This window comes from Panulirus ornatus, chromosome 47 (genome assembly GCF_036320965.1).
Source record: "Panulirus ornatus isolate Po-2019 chromosome 47, ASM3632096v1, whole genome shotgun sequence".
Lineage (NCBI taxonomy): Eukaryota > Metazoa > Arthropoda > Malacostraca > Decapoda > Palinuridae > Panulirus > Panulirus ornatus.
This window is the reverse complement of record NC_092270.1, coordinates 14,222,431-14,245,473: the sequence shown is the minus strand read 5'-3', so window position 1 is coordinate 14,245,473 and position 23,043 is coordinate 14,222,431. Positions and strand designations below refer to the sequence as shown.

Sequence of the window (23,043 nt, the reverse complement as noted above, 5' to 3'; positions counted from 1 at the left end):
AAGACATTCCCAAACCACTCTTCCCCTTTACCCTTGAGCTTCGTTTCACTCAGAGCCAAAACATCCAGGTTCCTTTCCTCAAACATACTACCTATCTCTCCTTTCTTCACATCTTGGTTACATCCACACACATTTAGGCACCCCAATCTGAGCCTTCGAGGAGGATGAGCACTCCCGCGTGACTCCTTCTTCTGTTTCAAATTTTAGAAAGTTAAAAAAATACAAGGAAGGGAGGATTTCTGGCCCCCCGCTCCCGTCCCCTCTAGTCGCCTTCTACGACACGCGAGGAATGCGTGGGAAGTATTCTTTCACCCCTATCCCCAGGGATAATATACATATATATATATACACATACACACACATACACACACATACGCACATATACACACACACACACACATAATATATATATACATATGAAAAATGTAAGAAAACAATTTAGAAAACTGAAACTTCTAGCTTGAAATGAAAATGAAATATATATATATATATATATATATATATATATATATATATATTATATTTTTTTTTTTTTTTTTTTTATACTTTGTCGCTGTCTCCCGCATTTGCGAGGTAGCGCAAGGAAACAGACGAAAGAAATGGCCCAACCCCCCCATACACATGTATATACATACGTCCACACACGCAAATATACATACCTACACAGCTTTCCATGGTTTACCCCAGACGCTTCACATGCCTTGATTCAATCCACTGACAGCACGTCAGCCCCGGTATACCACATCGCTCCAATTCACTCTATTCCTTGCCCTCTTTCACCCTCCTGCATGTTCAGGCCCTGATCACACAAAATCTTTTTCACTCCATCTTTCCACCTCCAATTTGGTCTCCCTCTTCTCCTTGTTCCCTCCACCTCCGACACATATATCCTCTTGGTCAATCTTTCCTCACTCATCCTCTCCATGTGCCCAAACCACTTCAAAACACCCTCTTCTGCTCTCTCAACCACGCTCTTTTTATTTCCACACATCTCTCTTACCCTTACGTTACTCACTCGATCAAACCACCTCACACCACACATTGTCCTCAAACATCTCATTTCCAGCACATCCATCCTCCTGCGCACAACTCTATCCATAGCCCACGCCTCGCAACCATACAACATTGTTGGAACCACTATTCCTTCAAACATACCCATTTTTGCTTTCCGAGATAATGTTCTCGACTTCCACACATTCTTCAAGGCCCCCAGAATTTTCGCCCCCTCCCCCACCCTATGATCCACTTCCGCTTCCATGGTTCCATCCACTGCCAGATCCACTCCCAGATATCTAAAACACTTCACTTCCTCCAGTTTTTCTCCATTCAAACTCACCTCCCAATTGACTTGACCCTCAACCCTACTGTACCTAATAACCTTGCTCTTATTCACATTTACTCTTAACTTTCTTCTTCCACACACTTTACCAAACTCAGTCACCAGCTTCTGCAGTTTCTCACATGAATCAGCCACCAGCGCTGTATCATCAGCGAACAACAACTGACTCACTTCCCAAGCTCTCTCATCCCCAACAGACTTCATACTTGCCCCTCTTTCCAAAACTCTTGCATTTACCTCCCTAACAACCCATCCATAAACAAATTAAACAACCATGGAGACATCACACACCCCTGCAGCAGGTTTGGATGGTATTGCAGTGGAATTTATTAAAAAAGGGGGTGACTGTATTGTTGACTGGTTGGTAAGGTTATTTAATGTATGTATGACTCATGGTGAGGTGCCTGAGGATTGGCAGAATGCGTGCATAGTGCCATTGTACAAAGGCAAAGGGGATAAGAGTGAGTGCTCAAAGTACAGAGGGATAAGTTTGTTGAGTATTCCTGGCAAATTATATGGGAGGGTATTGATTGAGAGGGTGAAGGCATGTACAGAGCATCAGATTGGGGAAGAGCAGTGTGGTTTCAGAAGTGGTAGAGGATGTGTGGATCAGGTGTTTGCTTTGAAGAATGTATGTGAGAAATACTTAGAAAAGCAAATGGATTTGTATGTAGCATTTATGGATCTGGAGAAGGCATATGATAGAGTTGATAGAGATGCTCTGTGGAAGGTATTAAGAATATATGGTGTGGGAGGCAAGTTGTTAGAAGCAGTGAAAAGTTTTTATCGAGTATGTAAGGCATGTGTACGTGTAGGAAGAGAGGAAAGTGATTGGTTCTCAGTGAATGTAGGTTTGCGGCAGGGGTGCGTGATGTCTCCATGGTTGTTTAATTTGTTTATGGATGGGGTTGTTAGGGAGGTGAATGCAAGAGTTTTGGAAAGAGGGGCAAGTATGAAGTCTGTTGGGGATGAGAGAGCTTGGGAAGTGAGTCAGTTGTTGTTCGCTGATGATACAGCGCTGGTGGCTGATTCATGTGAGAAACTGCAGAAGCTGGTGACTGAGTTTGGTAAAGTGTGTGAAAGAAGAAAGTTAAGAGTAAATGTGAATAAGAGCAAGGTTATTAGGTACAGTAGGGTTGAGGGTCAATTCAATTGGGAGGTCAGTTTGAATGGAGAAAAACTGGAGGAAGTGAAGTGTTTTAGATATCTGGGAGTGGATCTGGCAGTGGATGGAAACATGGAAGCGGAAGTGGATCATAGGGTGGGGGAGGGGGCGAAAATTCTGGGAGCCTTGAAGAATGTGTGGAAGTCGAGAACATTATCTCGGAAAGCAAAAATGGGTATGTTTGAAGGAATAGTGGTTCCAACAATGTTGTATGGTTGCGAGGCGTGGACTATGGATAGAGTTGTGCGCAGGAAGATGGATGTGCTGGAAATGAGATGTTTGAGGACAATGTGTGGTGTGAGGTGGTTTGATCGAGTAAGTAACGTAAGGGTAAGAGAGATGTGTGGAAATAAAAAGAGCGTGGTTGAGAGAGCAGAAGAGGGTGTTTTGAAATGGTTTGGTCACATGGAGAGAATGATTGAGGAAAGATTGACCAAGAGGATATATGTGTCGGAGGTGGAGGGAACGAGGAGAAGAGGGAGACCAAATTGGAGGTGGAAGGATGGAGTGAAAAAGATTTTGTGTGATTGGGGCCTGAACATGCAGGAGGGTGAAAGGAGGGCAAAGAATAGAGCGAATTGGAGCGATGTGGTATACCGGGGTTGACGTGCTGTCACTGGATTGAATCAAGGCATGTGTATGGGGGTGGGTTGTGCCATTTCTTTCGTCTGTTTCCTTGCGCTACCTCGCAAACGCGGGAGACAGCGACAAAGCAAAAAAAAAAATATATATATATATATATATATATATGTTTGAAGGAATAGTGGTTCCAACAATGTTGTATGGTTGCGAGGCGTGGGCTATGGATAGAGTTGTGCGCAGGAGGATAGAAGTGCTGGAAATGAGATGTTTGAGGACAATGTGTGGTGTTAGGTGGTTTGATCGAGTAAGTAACGTAAGGGTAAGAGAGATGTGTGGAAATAAAAAGAGCGTGGTTGAGAGAGCAGAAGAGGGCATTTTGAAATGGTTTGGGCACATGGAGAGAATGAGTGAGGAAAGATTGACCAAGAGGATATATGTGTCGGAGGTGGAGGGAACGAGAAGAGGGAGACCAAATTGGAGGTGGAAAGATGGAGTGAAAAAGATTTTGTGTGATTGGGGCCTGAACATGCAGGAGGGTGAAAGGAGGGCAAGGAATAGAGTGAATTGGAGCGATGTGGTATACCGGGGTTGACGTGCTGTCAGTGGATTAAATCAAAGCATGTGAAGTGTCTGGGGTAAACCATGGAAAGCTGTGTAGGTATGTATATTTGCGTGTGTGGACGTATGTATATACATGTGTATGGGGGTGGGTTGGGCCATTTCTTTCATCTGTTTCCTTGCGCTACCTCGCAAACGCGGGAGACAGCGACAAAAAAAAATATATATATATATATATATATATATATATATATATATATATATATATATATATATATATATATATATATATATTGTCCCTGGGGATAGGGGATTAAGAATACCTCCCACGTATTCCCTGCGTGTCGTAGAAGGCGACTAAAAGGGGAGGGAGTGTGGGGCTGGAAATCCTCCCCTCTCCTTTTTTTTTTTTTTTTTTTTTAATTTTCCAAAAGAAGGAACAGAGGGGGCCTGGTGAGGATATTCCAAAAAAGGCTCAGTCCTCTGTTCTTAACGCTACCTCGCTAATGCGGGAAATGGCGAATAGTTTGAAAAAAAATATATATATATATATATATATATATATATATATTTTTTTTTTTTTTTTTTTTTTTTTTTTTATACTTTGTCGCTGTCTCCCGCGTTTGCGAGGTAGCGCAAGGAAACAGACGAAAGAAATGGCCCAACCCCCCCCATACACATGTACATACACACGTCCACACACGCAAATATACATACCTACACAGCTTTCCTTGGTTTACCCCGGACGCTTCACATGCCTTGATTCAATCCACTGACAGCACGTCAACCCCTGTATACCACATCGCTCCAATTCACTCTATTCCTTGCCCTCCTTTCACCCTCCTGCATGTTCAGGCCCCGATCACACAAAATCCTTTTCACTCCATCTTTCCACCTCCAATTTGGTCTCCCTCTTCTCCTCGTTCCCTCCACCTCCGACACATATATCCTCTTGGTCAATCTTTCCTCACTCATTCTCTCCATGTGCCCAAACCATTTCAAAACACTCACTTCTGCTCTCTCATCCACGCTCTTTTTATTTCCACACATCTCTCTTACCCTTACGTTACTTACTCGATCAAACCACCTAACACCACACATTGTCCTCAAACATCTCATTTTCAGCACATCCATCCTCCTGCGCACAACTCTATCCATAGCCCACGCCTCGCAACCATACAACATTGTTGGAACCACTATTCCTTCAAACATACCCATTTTTGCTTTCCGAGATAATGTTCTCGACTTCCACACATTCTTCAAGGCTCCCAGGATTTTCGCCCCCTCCCCACCCTATGATCCACTTCCGCTTCCATGGTTCCATCCGCTGCCAGATCCACTCCCAGATATCTAAAACACTTCACTTCCTCCAGTTTTTCTCCATTCAAACTCACCTCCCAATTGACTTGACCCTCAACCCTACTGTACCTAATAACCTTGCTCTTATTCACATTTACTCTTAACTTTCTTCTTTCACACACTTTACCAAACTCAGTCACCAGCTTCTGCAGTTTCTCACATGAATCAGCCACCAGCGCTGTATCATCAGCGAACAATAACTGACTCACTTCCCAAGCTCTCTCATCCCCAACAGACTTCATACTTGCCCCTCTTTCCAAAACTCTTGCATTCACCTACCTAACAACCCCATCCATAAACAAATTAAACAACCATGGAGACATCACACACCCCTGCCGCAAACCTACATTCACTGAGAACCAATCACTTTCCTCTCTTATTACACGTACACATGCCTTACATCCTCGATAAAAACTTTTCACTGCTTCTAACAACTTGCCTCCCACACCATATATTCTTAATACCTTCCACAGAGCATCTCTATCAACTCTATCATATGCCTTCTCCAGATCCATAAATGCTACATACAAATCCATTTGCTTTTCTAAGTATTTCTCACATACATTCTTCAAAGCAAATACCTGATCCACACATCCTCTACCACTTCTGAAACCACACTGCTCTTCCCCAATCTGATGCTCTGTACATGCCTTCACCCTCTCAATCAATACCCTCCCATATAATTTACCAGGAATACTCAACAAACTTATACCTCTGTAATTTGAGCACTCACTCTTATCCCCTTTGCCTTTGTACAATGGCACTATGCACGCATTCCGCCAATCCTCAGGCACCTCACCGTGAGTCATACATACATTAAATAACCTTACCAACCAGTCAACAATACAGTCACCCCCTTTTTTGATAAATTCCACTGCAATACCATCCAAACCTGCTGCCTTGCCGGCTTTCATCTTCCGCAAAGCTTTTACTACCTCTTCTCTGTTTACCAAATCATTTTCCCTAACCCTCTCACTTTGCACACCACCTCAACCAAAACACCCTATATCTGCCACTCTATCATCAAACACATTCAACAAACCTTCAAAATACTCACTCCATCTCCTTCTCACATCACCACTACTTGTTATCACCTCCCCATATATATCTTTCTTTCTTTCTTTCTCTCATACTATCTGCCACTTCCCGCATCAGCGAGGTAGCGTCAAGAACAGAGGACTGGGCCCCCGAGGGAACATATATATATATATATATATATATATATATATATATATATATATATATATATATAAGAGGTAGTGAAAGATTTGTGGAAGACAAAATTTGACAAGGCGTCAGGTTTGGATGGTATTGAAGTAGAATTTATTAAAAAAAGGTGGTGACTGTGTTGTTGATTGGTTGGTAAGGATATTCATTGTATGTATAGATCATGGTGAAGCGCTTGAGGATTGGCAGAATGCATACATAGTGCCATTGTACAAAGGCAAAGGAGATAGAGGTGAGTGTTCAAATTACAGAGGCATAAGTATATTGAGTATTCTGGGAAATTAAATGGGAGGGTATTGATTGAGAGGGTAAAGGCTCATACAGAGCATCAGATTGGGGAAGAGCAGTGTGGCTTCAGAATTGCTAGAGGATGTGTAGATCAGGTGTTTTCTTTGAAAAATGTATGTGAGAAATACTTAGAAAAACAGATGGATTTGTGTTTAGCACCTATGGATCTGGAGAAGGCATATGATAGTGTTGATAGAGATGCTTTTTAGAAGGTGTTAAGAGTATATGGTGTGGGAGGTAAGTTGCTGGAAGGAGTGAAAAGTTTTTACCTAGGATGTAAGGCATGTGTACAAGTAGGAAGAGAGGAGAGTGATTGGTTCCCAGTGAATGTTGGTTTGCAGCAAGGATGTGTGATGTCCCCATGGTTGTTTGTTTATGGATGGGGTGGTTAAGGAGGTAAATGCAAGAGTTTTGGAGTGAGGGGCAAGTATGCAGTCTATTGTGAATGAGAGGGACTGGGAAGTGAGTCAGTTGTTGTTCACCAATGATGTATCTGTAGTTGCTGATTCAGGTGAGAAACTGTAGAGGTTGGTGACTGAGTTTGGAAAAGTGTGAGAAAGGAGAAAATTGAGAGTAAATGTAAATAAGAGCAAGGTTACTAGGTTCAGTAGGGTTGAGGGACAAGTTAATTGGAATGTAAGTATGAATTGAGAAAAATTGGAGGAAATGAAGTATTTTAGATATCTGGAAGTGGACTTAGCATCAGATGGGACCATGAAGTGGAGGTGAGTCACAGGGTGGGAGAGGGGGGCGAAGGTTCTGGGATGATGGGAAATGTGTGGAAGGAGAGAACGTTATCTCTGATAGCAAAAATGGGTATGTATGTTTGAAGGAATGATAGTTCCAACAATGTTATATGGTTGCGAGGCATGGGCTATAGATAGGGCTGTACGGAGGAGGGTGGATGTGTTGGAAATGTATTGTCTGAGGACAATATGTGGTGTGAAGTGCTTTGATCAAGTAAGTAATGAAAAGGGTAAGAGAGATGTGTGGAAATAAAATGAGTGTGGTTGAGAGAGCAGAAGAGGGTGTGTTGAAATGGTTTGGACATATGGAGCAAATGAGTGAGGAAAGATTGACAAAGAGGATATATGTGTCAGAGGTGGAGGGAACAAGGAGAAGAGGGAGACCAAATTGCAGGTAGAAGGATGGAGTGAATAAGATTTTGAGCTATCGGGGCCTGAACATACAGGAGGGTGAGAGACATGCAAGGAATAGAGTGAATTGGAATGATGTGGTGTACTGGGGTCATTGTACTGTCAATGGACTGACCTGGGCATGTGAAGCGTCTGTGGTAAACCATGGAAAGGTCTGTGGGGCCTGGATGTGGATAGGGAGCTGTAGTTTCGGTGCATTACACATGACAGCTAGAGACTGAGTGTGAGCAAATGTGGCCTTTTTTTTGTCTGTTTTCCTGGTGCTACCTCGCTAAAGCTGGGAATAGCAATGCTGTTGCCTGTGTGGTGGGTTACCGACAGTAATGGATAAAGGCAAGCAAGTATGAATATGTCCTTGTATATATATGCATATGTCTGTGTATGTGGGAGCAGGGGGCTGGAAATCCTCCCCTCTCTTTTTTGATTTTCTAAAAGAAGGAACAGAGAAGGAGGCCAAGTGAGGATTTCCCTCAAAGGCTCAGTCCTCTGTTCTTAATGCTACCTCGCTAATGTGGGAGATGGCGAATAGTATGAAAAAAAATGTCTGTGTGTATTGTATATGTATGTAAATGTTGATATTCATTTGTATGTATATGTGTATATGAGTGGATGGGCCATAATAATGATAATGATATTTTATTTATATTTTATTATATATAATCGCTGTTTCCCGCATCAGCAAGGTAGCACCAGGAAACAGATGAAGAATGGCCCATCACTCATATACACATATATGTACATAAATGACCACATACACACATATGCATACATATACATACACATATGCAGACATAACATACATACACACGTACATGTAGCTTGCCTTCATTCATTCCTGTCACTACCCTTCCCCACAGAAAATCTTCAGCGAGATAGCACCAGGAATACAGACAAAAAAGGCCCCATTCATTCACACTTAGTCTTTAGCTGTCATGCCTAATATATTATTATTATATCACTGTACTTAACCGCTGTTTCCTGTGTCAGCAAGGTAGCGCAAGGAAACATACGAAGAATGGCCCAACCACTCATATACATATATATGTACATGAACGCCAATACATGCGCATATACAGACATGTACATATCAACGTATACATATACATACACAGACTCATACATATATACAGACATATACATATCAATGTATACATATACATACACAGATACATACATATATATACATATATATATATATATATATATATTCATACTTGCTGCCTTCACCCATTGCAGTCACTGCCCCGCCACACAGGAAAAGACAAAAATAGAGGTCACGTTCGCTCACACTCAGTCTCCAGCTGTCATGCATAATGCACCTAAACCACAGCTCCCTTTCCACATCCAGGCCCCACGGACCTTTCCATGATTTACCCCAGAAGCTTCACATGCCCTGGCTCAGTCCATTGAAAAGCACGTTGACCCAGGTATATCACATCGTTCCAATTCACTCTATTCCTTGCATGCCGTTCACCCCCTTTATGTTCAGGCCCCAATTGCTCTAAATCTTTTTCACTCCATCCTTCCACCTTCAATTTGGTCTTATGGTTCTCCATGTTCCCTCCACCTCTATTGCATATATCCTCTTTGCCAATCTTTCCTCACTTATTCTCTCCATGTGTCCAAATCGTTTCAGCACACCCCCTTCTTTCCCAACCACACTCTTTCTATTACCCCACGTCTCTCATTCTTTCATTACTTACTCAACCAAACCACCTCACACCACATATTGTCCTAAAACATTTCATTTCCGACACATCCACCCTCTTCCACACAACCCTTATAACCATATAAAATTGTTGGAAACACTATTCCTTCAAACATACCTATTTTTGCTCTCCGAGACAACGTTCTCATCTTTCACACATTCTTCGATGCTCCTGTGACTCTCTTCCACTTCCATGTTTCCATCCACTGCTAAGTCCACTTACAGATTTCTAAAAAACTTCACTTCCTCTAGTTTTTCTCCATTCAAACTCACCTCCCAGTTAACTTGTCCCTCAGCCCTACTAAACCTAATAACCTAATAACATTTATTCTCAACTTTCTTCTTTCTTCTTTTACCGAGCTCAGTCACCAATTTCTGCAGTTTCTCACTCGAATCAGCCACCAGCACATCATCATCAGTGAACAATAACTCACTCACTTCCCAAGCCCTCTCATCCACAACAGACTCCATACTCACCCATCTTTCCAAAGCTCTTGCATGCACCTCCCTAACCACCTCATCCATAAACAAATTAAACAATTATGGAGACATCATGCACCCCTGCCGCAAACTGACATTCACTTGGAACCAATCGCTTTCCTCTCTTCCTACTCATACATGCCTTAAATCCTTGGTAGAAACTTTTCACTGCTTCTAGCAACTTACCTCCCATACCATATACTCTTAAAACCTCCCACAAAGCATCTCTATCAACCATATCATATGCCTTCTCCAGATCCATAAATGCTACATACAAATCCATCTTTTTTTCTAAGTATTTCTCACATACAATCTTCAAAGCAAACACCTAATCCACACATCCCCTAGCACTTCTGAAACCACACTGCTCCTCCCCAATCTGATACTCTGAACATGCCTTTACCCTCTCAATCAACACCTTCCCATATAATTTCCCAGGAATACTCAACACTCTTATGCCTCTCTACTTTGAACACTCACTTTTATCTTTATCCCCCTTGCATTTGTACAGTGGCATTATGCTTGCATTCCACCAATCCTCAGGCACTTCACCATGATCCATTCATATATTGAATAAAGTACATACATATATATATTTATTTTTTTTTTTTATTTTTTTTTGCTTTGTCGCTGTCTTCCACGTTGGCGAGGTAGCGCAAGGAAATAGACGAAAGAATGGCCTAACCCACCCACATACACATTTATATACATACACGTCCACACACACAAATATACATACCTATACATCTCAATGTATACATATATATATATATACACACAGACATATACATATATACACATGTACATAATTCGTACTGTCTGCCTTTATTCATTCCCATCGCCACCTCGCCACACATAGAATAACAACCCCTCCCCCTCATGTGTGCGAGGTAGTGCTAGGAAAAGACAACAAAGCAAAGGCCCCATTTGTTCACACTCAGTCTCTAGTTGTCATGTAATAATGCACAGAAACCACAGCTCCCTTTCCACATCCAGGCCCCACAGAACTTTCCATGGTTTACCCCAGACGCTTCACATTCCCTGGTTCAATCCACTGACAGCACGTTGGTCCCGGTATACCACATCATTCCAATTCACTCTATTCCTTGCACGCCTTTCACCCTCCTGCATGTTTAGGCCCCGATCACTCAAAATCTTTTTTACTCCATCTTTCCACCTCCAATTTGGTCTCTCACTTCTCCTCATTCCCTCCACCTCTGACACATATATCCTCTTGGTCAATCTTTCCTCACTCATTATCTCCATGTGACCAAACCATTTCAAAACACCCTCTTCTGCTCTCTCAACCACACTCTTTTTATTACTGCACATCTCTCTTACCCTATTATTACTTACTCGATCAAACCACCTCACACCACATACTGTCCTCAAACATCTCATTTCCAGCACATCAACCCTCCTGCGCACAATTCTATCCATAGCACACGCCTCGCAACCATACAACATTGTTGGAACCACTATTCCTTCAAACATAGCCATTTTTGCTTTCCGAGATAATGTTCTCGACTTCCAGAATTTTCGCCCCCTCCCCCACCCTATGATTCACTTCTACTTCCATGGTTCCACCCGCTGCCAAATCCACTCCCAGATATCTAAAACACTTCACTTCCTCCAGTTTCTCTCTATTCAAACTTACCTCCCAATTGACTTGACCCTCACCCCTACTGTACCTAATTACCTTGCTCTTATTCACATTTACTCTTAACTTTCTTCTTTCACACACTTTACCAAACTCAGTCACCAGCTTCTGCAGTTTCTCACATGAATCAGCCACCAGCGCTGTATCATCAGCGAACAACAACTGACTCACTTCCCAAGCTCTCTCATCCCCAACAGACTTCATACTTGCCCCTCTTTCCAAAACTCTGGCATATATATATATATATATATACCTCGCAAACGCGGGAGACAGCGACAAAGCAAAAAAAAAAAAAAAAATACTGTGTATGTAAATCTTTGTTCTCAAAGGCAAATGCCTCATCAAGTGATAAGTCAACAAACTGACCTTCCTATTGGCAAGATAGCACTAACCAAGGTTAGATTTGCCCATCCTGCCACATCAAACACTCGCACACACTCTAAACATCTTGGAAAGGAGAATTTGGACATTTTCCAAAAATATAGTCCATAAGGCAAACTTGCATAAGAGTAAGCTTAACTTGATATATATATACTTTGTACAATTACTGTTCACATATACAGACATGAAGCCAAATAATTTAATGTACACAGGTTTTGTTTAAAACCTACACTGTTCATCACACAATATGGTGAGTTGTAGTGAGTATTCAATATCACATTTAACCAGTCACAGTATGCAAGAGGAGTAATCAAGTCATTATTCCCATCTGATTAAGGGTTCAAAAATAAAGTGATACGCCTTAAAATGGCTCTAAATCTGATAACTGCTTATTTATATAAATACCACATACTTTCCAAACTATATATAAATATTTTTCTGATACAACCCCAGGACCCCTTCCAAGGAACTCCTGCTGCTTTGAGGCCGCACTCAATGTAGCAGCAGGGAACTGATGGACTATATATATATATATATATATATATATATATATATATATATATATATATATGTTCCCTCGGGGGTCCGGTCCTCTGTTCTTGGCGCTGCCTTGTTGGCGCGGGAGGTGGCGAATAGTATGAAAAATATATATATATATATATATACATATATATATATATATATATATATATATATATATATATCCCTGGGGATAGGGGAGAAAGAATACTTCCCACGTATTCCCTGCGTGTCGTAGAAGGCGACTAAAAGGGAAGGGAGCGGGGGGCTGGAAATCCTCCCCTCTCATTTTTTTATTTTAATTTTCCAAAAGAAGGAACAGAGAAGGGGGCCAGGTGAGCGTATTCCCTCAAAGGCCCAGACCTCTGTTCTTAACGCTACCTCGCTATCGCGGGAAATGGCGAATAGTATGAAAAAAAAAATATATATATATATATATATATATATATATATATATATATATATATATATATATATATATATATATATATTTATATATATTATTATACTTTGTCGCTGTCTCCCGCATTTGCGAGGTAGCGCAAGGAAACACACGAAAGAAATGGCCCAACCCCCCCCATACACATGTATATACATACGTCCACACACGCAAATATACATACCTACACAGCTTTCCATGGTTTACCCCAGACGCTTCACATGCCTTGATTCAATCCACTGACAGCACGTCAACCCCGGTATACCACATCGCTCCAATTCACTCTATTCCTTGCCCTCCTTTCACCCTCCTGCATGTTCAGGCCCCGATCACACAAAATCTTTTTCACTCCATCTTTCCACCTCCAATTTGGTCTCCCTCTTCTCCTCGTTCCCTCCACCTCCGACACATATATCCTCTTGGTCAATCTTTCCTCACTCATTCTCTCCATGTGCCCAAACCACTTCAAAACACCCTCTTCTGCTCTCTCAACCACGCTCTTTTTATTTCCACACATCTCTCTTACCCTTACATTACTCACTCGATCAAACCACCTCACACCACACATTTTCCTCAAACATCTCATTTCCAGCACATCCATCCTCCTGTGCACAACTCTATCCATAGCCCACGCCTCGCAACCATACAACATTGTTGGAACCACTATTCCTTCAAACATACCCATTTTTGCTTTCCGAGATAATGTTCTCGACTTCCACACATTCTTCAAGGCCCCCAGAATTTTCGCCCCCTCCCCCACCCTATGATCCACTTCCGCTTCCATGGTTCCATCCGCTGCCAGATCCACTCCCAGATATCTAAAACACTTCACTTCCTCCAGTTTTTCTCCATTCAAACTCACCTCCCAATTGACTTGACCCTCAACCCTACTGTACCTAATAACCTTGCTCTTATTCACATTTACTCTTAACTTTCTTCTTTCACACACTTTACCAAACTCAGTCACCAGCTTCTGCAGTTTCTCGCATGAATCAGCCACCAGCGCTGTATCATCAGCGAACAACAACTGACTCACTTCCCAAGCTCTCTCATCCCCAACAGACTTCATACTTGCCCCTCTTTCCAAAACTCTTGCATTTACCTCCCAAACAACCCCATCCATAAACAAATTAAACAACCATGGAGACATCACACACCCCTGCCGCAAACCTACATTCACTGAGAACCAATCACTTTCCTCTCTTCCTACACGTACACATGCCTTACATCCTCGATAAAAACTTTGCACTGCTTCTAACAACTTGCCTCCCACACCATATATTCTTAATACCTTCCACAGAGCATCTCTATCAACTCTATCATATGCCTTCTCCAGATCCATAAATGCTACATACAAATCCATTTGCTTTTCTAAGTATTTCTCACATACATTCTTCAAAGCAAACACCTGATCCACACATCCTCTACCACTTCTGAAACCACACTGCTCTTCCCCGATCTGATGCTCTGTACATGCCTTCACCCTCTCAATCAATACCCTCCCATATAATTTACCAGGAATACTCAACAAACTTATACCTCTGTAATTTGAGCACTCACTCTTATCCCCTTTGCCTTTGTACAATGGCACTATGCACGCATTCCGCCAATCCTCAGGCACCTCACCATGAGTCATACATACATTAAATAACCTTACCAACCAGTCCACAATACAGTCATCCCCTTTTTTAATAAATTCCACTGCAATACCATCCAAACCTGCTGCCTTGCTGGCTTTCATCTTCCGCAAAGCTTTCACTACCTCTTCTCTGTTTACCAAATCATTTTCCCTAACCCTCTCACTTTGCACACCACCTCGACCAAAACACCCTATATCTGCCTCTCTATCATCAAACACATTCAACAAACCTTCAAAATACTCACTCCATCTCCTTCTCACATCACCACTACTTGTTATCACCTCCCCATTTGCGCCCTTCACTGAAGTTCCCATTTGCTCCCTTGTCTTACGCACTTTATTTACCTCCTTCCAGAACATCTTTTTATTCTCCCTAAAATTTAATGATACTCTCTCACCCCAACTCTCATTTGCCCTTTTTTTCACCTCTTGCACCTTTCTCTTGACCTCCTGTCTCTTTCTTTTATACATCTCCCACTCAATTGCATTTTTTCCCTGCAAAAATCGTCCAAATGCCTCTCTCTTCTCTTTCACTAATACTCTTACTTCTTCATCCCCCCACTCACTACCCTTTCTAATCAACCCACCTCCCACTCTTCTCATGCCACAAGCATCTTTTGTGCAATCCATTACTGATTCCCTAAATACATCCCATTCCTCCCCCACTCCCCTTACTTCCATTGTTCTCACCTTTTTCCATTCTGTACTCAGTCTCTCCTGGTACTTCCTCACACAGGTCTCCTTCCCAAGCTCACTTACTTTCACCACCCTCTTCACCCCAACATTCACTCTTCTTTTCTGAAAACCCATACAAATCTTCACCTTAGCCTCCACAAGATAATGATCAGACATCCCTCCAGTTGCACCTGTCAGCACATTAACATCCAAAAGTCTCTCTTTCGCACGCCTGTCAATTAACACGTAATCCAATAATGCTCTCTGGCCATCTCTCCTACTTACATAAGTATACTTGTGTATATCTCGCTTTTTAAACCAGGTATTCCCAATCATCAGTCCTTTTTCAGCACATAAATCTACAAGCTCTTCACCATTTCCATTTACAACACTGAACACCCCATGTATACCAATTATTCCCTCAACTGCCACATTACTCACCTTTGTATTCAAATCACCCATCACTATAACCCGGTCTCGTGCATCAAAACCACTAACACACTCATTCAGCTGCTCCCAAAACACTTGCCTCTCATGATCTTTCTTCTCATGCCCAGGTGCATATGCACCAATAATCACCCACCTCTCTCCATCAACTTTCAGTTCTACCCATATTAATCGAGAATTTACTTTCTTACATTCTATCACATACTCCCACAACTCCTGTTTCAGGAGTATTGCTACTCCTTCCCTTGCTCTTGTCCTCTCACTAACCCCTGACTTTACTCCCCAGGAAACAGACGGAAGAATGGCCCAACCCACCCACACACACGTGCACACACATACACGCCCACACACGCAAATATACACACCTATACATCTCAATGCACACACACATATACACACACAGACATATACACACATACACATGTACACAACTCACACTGTCTGCCCCTACCCATTCCCATCGCCACCCCGCCACACATGGAACAACAACCCCCTCCCCCCTCATGTGTGCCAGGTAAAGCTAGGAAAAGACAACAAAGGCCCCATTCATTCACACTCAGTCTCCAGCTGTCATGCAACAATGCACCAAAACCACAGCCCCTTCCACACCCAGGCCCCACAGAACCCTCCACGGCCCACCCCAGACACTTCACACGCCCTGGCTCAATCCACCGACAGCACGTCGACCCCAGCACACCACATCGTTCCAATTCACTTTATTCCTTGCATGCCTTTCACCCTCCTGCATGCTCAGGCCCCAATCACTCAAAATCCCTTTCACTCCATCTCTCCACCTCCAATCCGGTCTCCCACTTCTCCTCGTTCCCTCCACCTCTGACACATATATCCTCTTGGTCAATCTTTCCTCACTCATTCTCTCCATGTGACCAAACCATTTCAAAACACCCTCTTCTGCTCTCTCAACCACACTCTTTTTATTTCCACACATCTCTCTTACCCTTACATTACTTACTCGATCAAACAACCTCACACCACATATTGTCCTCAAACATCTCATTTCCAGCACATCCACCCTCCTGCGCACAACTCTATCCATAGCCCACGCCTCGCAACCATACAACATTGTTGGAACCACTATTCCTTCAAACATACCCATTTTTGCGTGGGCTATGGATAGAGTTGTGCGCAGGAGGGTGGATGTGCTGGAAATGAGATGTTTGAGGACAATGTGTGGTGTGAGGTGGTTTGATCGAGTAAGTAATGTAAGGGTAAGAGAGATGAGTGGAAATAATAAGAGCGTGGTTGAGAGAGCAGAAGAGGGTGTTTTGAAATGGTTTGGGCACATGGAGAGAATGAGTGAGGAAAGATTGACCAAGAGGATATATGTGTTGGAAGTGGAGGGAACGAGGAGAAGTGGGAGACCAAATTGGAGGTGGAAAGATGGAGTGAAAAAGATTTTGAGTGATCGGGGCCTGAACATGCAGGAGGGTGAAAGGCGGGCAAGGAATAGAGTGAATTGGATCGATGTGGTATACCGGGGTTGACGTCCTGTCAATGGATTGAATCAGAGCATGTGAAGCGTCTGGGGTAAACCATGGAAAGCTGTGTGGGGCCTGGATGTGGAAAGGGAGCTGTGGTTTCGGGCATTATTGCATGACAGCTAGAGACTGAGTGTGAACGAATGAGGCCTTTGTTGTCCTTTCCTAGCGCTACCCCGCACACATGAGGGGGGAGGGGGATGGTATTCCATGTGTGGTGGGGTGGCGATGGGAATGAATAAAGGCAGACAGTATGAATTGTGTGCATGGGTATATATGTATGTATCTGTGTGTGTATATATATGTGTACATTGAGATGTATAGGTATGTATATTTGCGTGTGTGGACGTGTGTGTATATACATGTGTATGGAGGTGGGTTGGGCCATTTCTTTCGTCTGTTTCCTTGCGCTACCTCGCAAACGCGGGAGACAGCAACAAAGCAAAATAAATAAATATATATATAAGTGAGCTTGGGAAGGAGACTTGTGTGAGGAAGTACCAGGAGAGACTGAGTACAGAATGGAAAAAGGTGAGAACAATGGAAGTAAGGGGAGTGGGGGAGGAATTGGATGTATTTAGGGAATCAGTGATGGATTGCACAAAAGATGCTTGTGGCATGAGAAGAGTGGGAGGTGGGTTGATTAGAAAGGGTAGTGAGTGGTGGGATGAAGAAGTAAGATTTTTAGTGAAAGAGAAGAGAGAGGCATTTGGACAATTTTTGCAGGGAAAAAATGCAATTGAGTGGGAGATGTATAAAAGAAAGAGACAGGAGGTCAAGAGAAAGGTGCAAGAGATAAAAAAGAGGGCAAATGAGAGTTGGGGTGAGAGAGTATCATTAAATTTTAGGGTGAATAAAAAGATGTTCTGGAAGGAGGTAAATAAAGTGCGTAAGACAAGGGAGCAAATGGGAACTTCAGTGAAGGGCGCAAATGGGGAGGTGATAATAAGTAGTGGTGATGTGAGAAGGAGATGGAGTGAGTATTTTGAAGGTTTGTTGAATGTGTTTGATGATAGAGTGGCAGATATAGGGTGTTTTGGTCGAAGTGGTGTGCAAAGTGAGAGGGTTAGGGAAAATGATTTGGTAAACAGAGAAGAGGTAGTAAAAGTTTTGCGGAAGATGAAAGCCGGCAAGGCAGCGGGTTTGGATGGTATTGCAGTGGAATTTATTAAAAAAGGGGGTGACTGTATTGTTGACTGGTTGGTAAGGTTATTTAATGTATGTATGACTCATGGTGAGGTGCCTGAGGATTGGCGGAATGCGTGGATAGTGCCATTGTACAAAGGCAAAGGGGATAAGAGTGAGTGCTCAAATTACAGAGGTATAAGTTTGTTGAGTATTCCTGGTAAATTATATGGGAGGGTATTGATTGAGAGGGTGAAGGCATGTACAGAGCATCAGATTGGGGAAGAGCAGTGTGGTTTCCGAAGTGGTAGAGGATGTGTGGATCAGGTATTTGCTTTGAAGAATGTATGTGAGAAATACTTAGAAAAGCAAATGGATTTGTATGTAGCATTTATGGATCTGGAGAAGGCATATGATAGAGTTGATAGAGATGCTCTGTGGAAGGTATTAAGAATATATGGTTTGGGAGGCAAGTTGTTAGAAGCGGTGAAAAGTTTTTGTCGAGGATGTAAGGCATGTGTACGTGTAGGAAGAGAGGAAAAAGATTGGTTCTCAGTGAATGTAGGTTTGCGGCAGGGGTGTGTGATGTCTCCATGGTTGTTTAATTTGTTTATGGATGGGGTTGTTAGGGAGGTGAATGCAAGAGTTTTGGAAAGAGGGGCAAGTATGAAGTCTGTTGGGGATGAGAGAGCTTGGGAAGTGAGTCAGTTGTTGTTCGCTGATGATACAGCGCTGGTGGCTGATTCATGTGAGAAACTGCAGAAGCTGGTGACTGAGTTTGGTAAAGTGTGTCAAATAAGAAAGTTAAGAGTAAATGTGAATAAGAGCTAGGTTATTAGGTACAGTAGGGTTGAGGGTCAAGTCAATTGGGAGGTAAGTTTGAATGGAGCAAAACTGAAGGAAGTAAAGTGTTTTAGATATCTGGGAGTGGATCTGGCAGCGGATGGAACCATGGAAGCGGAAGTGGATCATAGGGTGGGCGAGGGGGCGAAAATCCTGGGAGCCTTGAAGAATGTGTGGAAGTCGAGAACATTATCTCGGAAAGCAAAAATGGGTATGTTTGAAGGAATAGTGGTTCCAACAATGTTGTATGGTTGCGAGGCGTGGTCTATAGATAGAGTTCTGCGCAGGAGGATGGATGTGCTGGAAATGAGATGTTTGAGGACAATGTGTGGTGTGAGGTGGTTTGATCGATTAAGTAACGTAAGGGTAAGAGAGATGTGTGGAAATTAAAAGAGCGTGGTTGAGAGAGCAGAAGAGGGTGTCTTGAAATGGTTTTGGCACATGGAGAGAATGAGTGAGGAAAGATTGACCAAAAGGATGTATGTGTCGGAGGTGGAGGGAACGAGAAGAGGGAGACCAAATTGGAGGTGGAACGATGGAGTGAAAAAGATTTTGTGTGATCGGGGCCTGAACATGCAGGAGGGTGAAAGGAGGGCAAGGAATAGCTTGAATTGGATCGATGTGGTATACCGGGGTTGACGTGCTGTCAGTGGATTGGATCAGGGCATGTGAAACGTCTGGGGTAAACCATGGAAAGCTGTGTAGGTATGTATATTTGCGTGTGTGGACGTGTATGTATATACATGTGTATGGGGGTGGGTTGGGCCATTTCTTTCGTCTGTTTCCTTGCGCTACCTCGCAAACGTGGGAGACAGCGACAAAGCAAAAAAAAAAATATATATATATTTAATGATATATATTTATATTTATTTATTTATTTATTTTGCTTTGTCGCTGTCTTCCGCGTTAGCGAGGTAGCACAAGGAAACAGACGAAAGAACTGCCCAACCCACCCATGTACACATGTATATACATACACGTCCACACACGCAAATATATATACCTATACACATCTCAATGTACACATATATATACACACACAGACATATACATATATACACATGTACATAATTCATACTGTCTGCCTTTATTTATTCTCATCTCCACCTCGCCACACATGGAATACAAACCCCCTCCCCCCTCATGTGTGCGAGGTAGCGCTAGGAAAAGACAACAAAGTCCCCATTCGTTCACACTCAATCTCTGGCTCTCATGTAATAATGCACCTAAACCACAGCTCCCTTTCCACATCCAGGCCCCACACAACTTCCCATGGTTTACCCCAGATGCTTCACATGCCCTGGTTCAATCCATTGACAGCACGTCAACCCCAGTATACCACATCGTTCCAATTCACTCTATTCCTTGCACGCCTTTCACCCTCCTGCATGTTCAGGCCCCGATCACTCAAAATCTTTTTCACTCCATCTTTCCACCTCCAATTTGGTCTCCTACTTCTCCTCGGTCCCTCCACCTCTGACACGCATATCCTCTTGGTCAATTTTTCCTCACTCGTTCTCTCCATGTGACCAAACCATTTCAAAACACCCTCTTCTGCTCTCTCAACCACATTCTTTTAGTTCCACACATCTCTCTTACCCTTACATTACTTACTCGATCAAACCACCTCACACCACATATTGTCCTCAAACATCTCATTTCCAGCACATCCACCCTCCTGCACACAACTCTATCCATAGCCCACGCCTCGCAACCATACAACATTGTTGGAACCACTATTCCTTCAAACACCCATATATAAAACAAATTTATATATATTTATTTGGGAGACCAAATTGGAGGTGGAAAGATGGAGTGAAAAAGATTTTGAGTGATCGGGGCCTGAACATGCAGGAGGGTGAAAGGTGGGCAAGGAATAAAGTGAATTGGATCGATGTGGTATACTGGAGTCGTGGTGCTGTCAGTGGATTGAATCAGGGCATGTGAAGCGTCTGGGGTAAACCACGGAAAGTGTGTGTGGGGCCTGGATGTGGAAACGGAGCTGTGGTTTCGGGCATTATTGCATGACAGCTAGAGACTGAGTGTGAACGAATCGGGCCTTTGTTGTCTTTTCCTCGCACTACCTCGCACACATGAGGGGGGGAGGGGGTTGTTATTCCATGTGTGGCAAGGTGGCGATGGGAATGCATAAAGGCAGACAGTGGTAATTGTGTGCATGTGTATATATGTATGTGTCTGTGTGTGTATATATATATGTGTACATTGAGATGTATGGGTATGTATATTTGAATGTGTGGACATATATGTTCAATCCATTGACAGCACGTTGACACCAGTATACCACATCATTCCAATTCACTCTATTCCTTGCACGCCTTTCACCCTCCTGCATGTTCAGGCCGCGATCACTCAAAATCTTTTTCACTCCATCTTTCCACCTCCAATTTGGTCTCCTACTTCTCCTCGGTCCCTCCACCTCTGACACGCATATCCTCTTGGTCAATTTTTCCTCACTCGTTCTCTCCATGTGACCAAACCATTTCAAAACACCCTCTTCTGCTCTCTCAACCACATTCTTTTAGTTCCACACATCTCTCTTACCCTTACATTACTTACTCGATCAAACCACCTCACACCACATATTGTCCTCAAACATCTCATTTCCAGCACATCCACCCTCCTCCGCACAACTCTATCCATAGCCCACGCCTCGCAACCATACAACATTGTTGGAACCACTATTCCTTCAAACATACCCATATATAAAACAAATTTATATATATATATTTGGGAGACCAAATTGGAGGTGGAAAGATGGAGTGAAAAAGATTTTGAGTGATTGGGGCCTGAACATGCAGGAGGGTGAAAGGCGGGCAAGGAATAAAGTGAATTGGATCGATGTGGTATACTGGAGTCGAGGTGCTGTCAATGGATTGAATCAGGGCATGTGAAGTGTCTGGGGTAAACCATGGAAAGTTGTGTAGGGCCTGGATGTGGAAACGGAGCTGTGGTTTCGGGCATTATTGCATGACAGCTAGAGACTGAGTGTGAACGAATCGGGCCTTTGTTGTCTTTTCCTAGCACTACCTCGCACACATGAGGGGGGAGGGGGATATTATTCCATGTGTGGCAAGGTGGCGATGGGAATGAATAAAGGCAGACAGTGGTAATTGTGTGCATGTGTATATATGTATGTGTCTGTGTGTGTATATATATGTGTACATTGAGATGTATGTGTATGTATATTTGCGTGTGTGAACATGTATGTATATAAATGTGTATGGGGGTGGGTTGGGCCATTTCTTTCGTCTGTTTCCTTGCGCTACCTCGCAAACGCGGGATGATATATATATATATATATATATATATATATATATATATATATATATATATATATGTATATATATATATATATATATATATATATATATATATATATATATATATATATATATAGTGGTAGAGGATGTGTGGATCAGGTGTTTGCTTTGAAGAATGTATGTGAGAAATACTTAGAAAAGCAAATGGATTTGTATGTAGCATTTATGGATCTGGAGAAGGCATATGATAGAGTTGATAGAGATGCTCTGTGGAAGGTATTAAGAATATATGGTGTGGGAGGCAAGTTGTTAGAAGCAGTGAAAAGTTTTTATCGAGGATGTAAGGCATGTGTATGTGTAGGAAGAGAGGAAAGTGATTGGTTCTCAGTGAATGTAGGTTTGCGGCAGGGGTGTGTGATGTCTCCATGGTTGTTTAATTTGTTTATGGATGGGGTTGTTAGGGAGGTGAATGCAAGAGTTTTGGCAAGAGGTGCAAGTATGAAGTCTGTTGGGGATGAGAGAGCTTGGGAAGTGAGTCAGTTGTTGTTCGCTGATGATACAGCGCTGGTGGCTGATTCATGTGAGAAACTGCAGAAGCTGGTGACTGAGTTTGGTAAAGTGTGTGAAAGAAGAAAGTTAAGAGTAAATGTGAATAAGAGCAAGGTTATTAGG

The 23,043-nt window shown here is 42.7% G+C and overlaps 1 protein-coding gene across 1 annotated transcript in view; it reads left to right on the top strand.

Annotated features, from left to right (window-relative positions):
- LOC139763546 (arf-GAP with SH3 domain, ANK repeat and PH domain-containing protein 1-like) overlaps nt 1-23,043 on the top strand; it is a 272,263-nt gene that overhangs the window by 130,983 nt on the left and 118,237 nt on the right. The window lies entirely within an intron of this gene.